Source organism: Bombus terrestris, chromosome 12 (assembly GCF_910591885.1).
Source record: "Bombus terrestris chromosome 12, iyBomTerr1.2, whole genome shotgun sequence".
In the NCBI taxonomy this organism is placed as follows: Eukaryota; Metazoa; Arthropoda; class Insecta; order Hymenoptera; family Apidae; genus Bombus; species Bombus terrestris.
In genome coordinates this window covers 8,430,814-8,436,295 of record NC_063280.1, presented here as the reverse complement: position 1 = coordinate 8,436,295, position 5,482 = coordinate 8,430,814, and the positions used below count along the sequence as shown (strand labels likewise).

The 5,482-nt window shown below is 38.9% G+C and overlaps 1 long non-coding RNA gene across 1 annotated transcript; it reads right to left on the bottom strand.

The window, feature by feature from the left end:
* Positions 1-742: 742 nt before the first annotated feature.
* Positions 743-4,236, bottom strand: LOC125386068. The gene is made up of 3 exons (XR_007225908.1): positions 4,083-4,236; positions 3,721-3,832; positions 743-1,832 (listed from the first exon to the last, which is right to left on the bottom strand). It is a non-coding gene; the product is annotated as an uncharacterized LOC125386068 (long non-coding RNA).
* Between the last annotated feature and the right edge of the window lie 1,246 nt (positions 4,237-5,482).

The following is a 5,482-nucleotide window of genomic DNA, read 5'->3' as shown; positions in this document are numbered from 1 at the left end:
GAAATATTCTCGAAGCAAAGACGCGTGTGACGAGGAGAAAACACGTTGCCGATAATCGATAGAGCAACGCCATTGGGGAAAAGACGTGGAAAATCCTTGACCGTCGATGTTTACAGTATTTCCACGGTGGCCGTTTGCAGGAGGCTATTTTGCAACGCGATATCGTCTTATTGCACATTGTGGTCGACTTCTCGCTAGTGATCTTGCTTGTAAAAGAAAATAGTGGATTATTCTATTTATTAACAAACTTGGCCATAGTCAGCGGCGAAGGATAGTAGAATGGAAAAGTAACGAGTTGGATATTTTTAAATTAACGCAAGTATTGATTGTATGAAAATTTATGATGCATAAAATTACGAAATTGTATATATGGTGAACAAAATAACTTGCCAACGCTACCAAGTTCCTTCTGCGTGTTTTAATATCGTAACGTAATTAAAATGTCACCGAGGATAATTTTCATTAGAAATCTCGTTTCATTTAGCTCGATTGACAATTATTAATTGAATCACTAGCAAAATTCAAAGAGTAAGAATACGAAATATATGATCGAATAAGTAGCAACTATTGCAGTATCGTATGGAAGCAAAGACCTAATAGTAGTTGCGCCAGTCGGTTCGTAAAACTGGCGTTTCCAAGTGCGAATTTACACGCAAAAAAAAAAAAAAAACGATCAGTACTCGTTCGTCCGCGAATCGTCCACATTTGTCCAAACAAAATTTTCATTTCTCCGCCTAAAAAAAAAAAAAAAAAAACGTTATCGCCAAATGACAATATTTATCATCAGCCCCAACATGAACACTTTTCATTGATTCGTAAACGGGATATGATTGTCCACGATATGTGCACATTTGTCCGACAGCAATTTTCGTTCGTCGAATTTTCGAAAGAAAAAGTCATCACCGAATGAAAATTCTAAAAAATTGTACATCTGCGCCTGGTGAACATTTTTATTGATTTTGAAGCCGAACAAGATTGGATGGTCAAGCGTGGACAGCCATATGCTGTATTAGAAATAAATGGAAAAGTTTGTGGCCTTTTTATTAAATTTAGTGACAGCTATTTTTGAAAAATCCTGCAACGAACATTCTCGTCGAACAAGTCGCGAACAAGCCATGAAAAGTGTTCACGAGCCGGCTATGACGCTGCTCTTTCAATTTTCCGTTCTCCTTTCGCCGAGGGATCGATCGACCTAAAATTTTCATTAGACAAACACGGAGAAATCGCGATCAAACGAATACCGTCGATCTTTTCTACAAATTCGCGCTTGCGTGTGTTCAATTTCGCAGCGTCTGCGAAGCTGAACAGGCGCGAGTGTTAACTTGCCAGAAAAACAACCAACCAACCAAAAAAGAAAGAAAAGAAAAAAATAAACATTGAAACACAATACTTTGGCACGGTAGCTCCATCGAGAAGATTCTCGTCCATCGTCGAATGGTTGAAAGGGTAAGGAAAAAGGACGATGCTCGTCACGCGACGCGCCAAGAAAATAATCGGTGTGTACCGGCGTAACCGACAGGATAATTGCACGTACGTAAACGTATGCGAAAGGTATTTCACCGTGCGGGATTTCTGGTTGAGAGGGCAGACCTCCTCTCCGTTGGGTCCGCCACGAAAAACCATAAAATTAGAGGTCGAAAATTGCGGTGCACCGCAACGACGAAAGATTCGCTCTGCTGCTACCATTTAACCACCTCGTGTATAGAAGTATCTAGAGATATTGGCGAACAACGAAAAGCACTACGGTCGTTGGCGCCGTGTTTAGCAGCGGGCCGCAAGTACTTGCGAATCGTTTCGCAATTTTCTTCGGTGGAGAACCGAATATGGATTCACTACGAAAAAAATGTAAGAATTATTCAATTTATTTTTACGATGTTCTGCAAAGTATCCTTCTTTGCTTCATATAAGTTAAACGTATAGGGTTGGAAATGTACAACGAACAATTGGATAACAAATATACAAGCAAATGGATGAAAAGACGGATCTTGGAAAATTATCCTTTTGAAAGGTTGATAGGCATATCTGAATTAAACGAAGTAATTAAAATTCCAAGTTGATACGTACGAGGTAGAATTTTATAATACACGTAGCAAAACGTCCGAGAGATGGAAATTTTTAATTCGTAAAAATATCCGCTAGTTTGATTCTCAAACAGATTTAACTCGATTAAAAGGCTTCTTGCTTGACAAAGATGTTAATCTAATTAAAGAATTTCAGTTTCGTACCATGGGATTTGATTAATACCACTGATAATCTCTGTGTTATGACACCATATTTCTTAATATCTTCTTAGGGATCAATTCCTCTATTTATCTCATTTCGTATCATTCATTTTCCCCCGAGACGTTTACTATATACCTTTACGAGATTGAAGCTAGTCTTACGAAAAATAACTGAACTCGCGATGCAGTTAAACCTGACAACTAGAGAACTAACTTACCGTCAAATACGAAATTACATTGCATTCTAAGAACAACTGACTTTAGATTCATCATTGATTACTCTTCACGAACATTGTACGTAAACTCTTTGGAGCTTTCAACCCCTGTTTCTTAATATCCTGCACAAGTTATCATTACTCCTAGAAGATTACAGCTCCCAAATACAATTTCCGGCATTTAATATAAACTTGAAGAGCTCGCGGAGTAGAAGAAATTAAACAGGAGATTCCACGAATGTGAGGGAAGCTTGTTACGAAGTTGAAACGAAGTCGAAACTTTCGACGATCGAGAGCGAGAGTCTATACGATTCACCGATCGTTTCGTTTCGAGAGACAAGTCGTGGATTCTCGTGTTTCCCAGGTGTATATGCATACCTGAGCGTGAATGTGGCGGACCGAACCCGGCGACGTCGCTGGGTATCGCGTTTCGACGTAACGTAAGAAGCGTGAAAACGAAACCGGACGTTACACTTGCGGAGTAGAAACCATTGTTGTATGACATAATCACAGACCGGGTATATCGTCGGGTAAAAGTATTGGGACACTTGCAATTTTCTCTGAAATGTTGAACGATTTGTATAATAGCTTGTATAATAATAAAATATTTTCATACATATTTTTATATTATTTATATAAGAATGTATAAATAAAGTAGTTATTATAGAGTATTTGGTAGAAAAGATTGTCTAATTTAAAAGAAACATTACCTTTTATCGTGCTCTACCTTCCTAAAAGGAATATCTTTATGAATAAAAATGAAAACCTAACTAGAAACATATCGAAGTTTTATGTTAAAAGTTCGTAATATACGCTATCGATAATGCACGAACAGCCAAATATACGATCAAAGGAAGAGACGAGCGAGGCTATTTCGAAAATGTGTTTATCTTTATCGCAAAGATTAAATAAACGCGCAGTAATGAAATGAAGTTGGTAGAGGGATACATGTAAATGCTTACAAACTCGCAACGATACGCAGTTAATAGCTTAACGACGTGCTTTAAGCGTCCGAGGTTACATCCTAATACCACAAGTTTCGACAGTACAATAACATTCCACATGGCATAGGTATACCACGCGACTCGGTTGGCAGCAGGTGGTACAAGCTTGCTCAAAATATTTTCCTGTACATTTGCGCGTGCAAGTTTAATTCGATGCGGCGAACAAAAACAGACTAATGTAGCTTCGAGAAATTACTTAATTCCACTATAACTACGTATAAACGATTGAACAAACGGATAGTAATTAAAGGAAACTGATATGAGTATACAAATACTTACGAAATAGCAGAACGTCGTATCGGTTGTCAATCTCCTGTGACATCATACGGTATTGTTATTCTTTGTTATCCACGATGTGTTATTCGATGTTATCCACGCGTCAGCCAACAATCTGCACGGAAGATTAACGATTGAACATGATTAAAATCAATAACGTTAAAATGACATAAATCCTATATTAAAAGTTGCCAACGAAAGCTATCGATAATCGAATGATATACAGTACGACTAACGGAAGAGTTGTAAACTAACCTCCAAGAATTGTTTAACTTTATTATACTTAATAAACTCGATTAACTATGCTTAATAAACGATTAGATAAACGTGTACTAACGAACTAATAATAGCGTACAAATACTTACGAAAGAGCAATGGAAGTACGTAACACACGGTAATAGGCATAGCGAAATGCATCGAGTAAGGTTACACATCCAAACACCACGATTTTCGATAGATCAATGGCACCCCGCGTCGCAGATACGTTTAGTAAAGTGGTGGGGAGGTAACACGGGCTGGCACGCGACATTTGCGCGCGCTAATTTAATCTGTTCAAATAAAGTGAAATATTTTGTAATCATACGTTGTACGAATATACAAATACAGTCTTATAATTAGTTTACATATCGTTATCAATTATAACATAGAATTCGTGAAACAGTAAACAGTAAGAAATTCTTAAGGTAACTAGTATTATATTTGATTTTTAGATAATTTTATAATATGACTTTTATCTTCGAAATACCGATAGAACGAGAATGACTTCAACCGAATATTTCATATCGTTCCTATGACAATTCTAATTTCTCTGATACACCTTTAGCCCGTAATCGACGATAACTGCAGAATGAGAAAAAGCGAAAGCCACGAAGAACTCAATTCCACGTACGTATTTCGCGACTCTGGTATCTCCGAAACCCTTATTTTTCTATCTTATCTACCGCGCGAGTTTCATCGCGTAGAGTAAAAGAGAATAAAACAGAGGTACAAAGCGCGTAGTGTACTGAATCGTAACAATCGTTCCAACTTCCCGACGACCGCGCGGGGAAATTAAATCAAGCCTCGCGACGAACCTGATAAATTTCGTTGGTCCAGCGAGGGGGATATTTTTCTCCGACCCCCTGCTGGCGATCGACAGGCCCATTCAATACGTCGAATACCGAAACTCGCTCGTTGGAGGTTCTTATCTCGTCGCGGTCCCATGGATACGGCTTGAACGGCACGTGATGTTATGGGGAAAATTGTGATCCTCGTCTGAAGGCACCGAAGGGTCCGGTAGATTCTCGTTATGGAAACCTCGGAAACCTGGCGGCACCATTCTACGGATACACACGGGGGAGAAGAGATGCATATGTACGGGTGCGAGCGGTTCGCATTGATCGCCTCTGGCATCGGTTTCTTCGATTACGCTGAAACGTTCCGAGAAAAAGTATATCCTGTATCGTTAAACCGCTACGTTCGCCGGCAATGGCAAAGCTTTTTCGCAGAAATTGGAATTGGGTTCAACGCACGACTGGTTAAACTTTCTTGTCCTCTTTCTTTTCAGATTTTAATCACACGTACTATTAGTCGGGTATTGGCAACGATCATCCTACGATCTTTGACAGGAGGAATTTTTGGTTCGTGCGTCACACTACAGTAGATACATTTTAGTCAGTAGTTTCATTCCTTTTAGACATCCGACAACTCGATAGAGGGAATCTGTTGCGACAAACTGCAATTGGGTTCAATGCGAAAACGATTTCTTCCCCTTCTTATCCGTTTT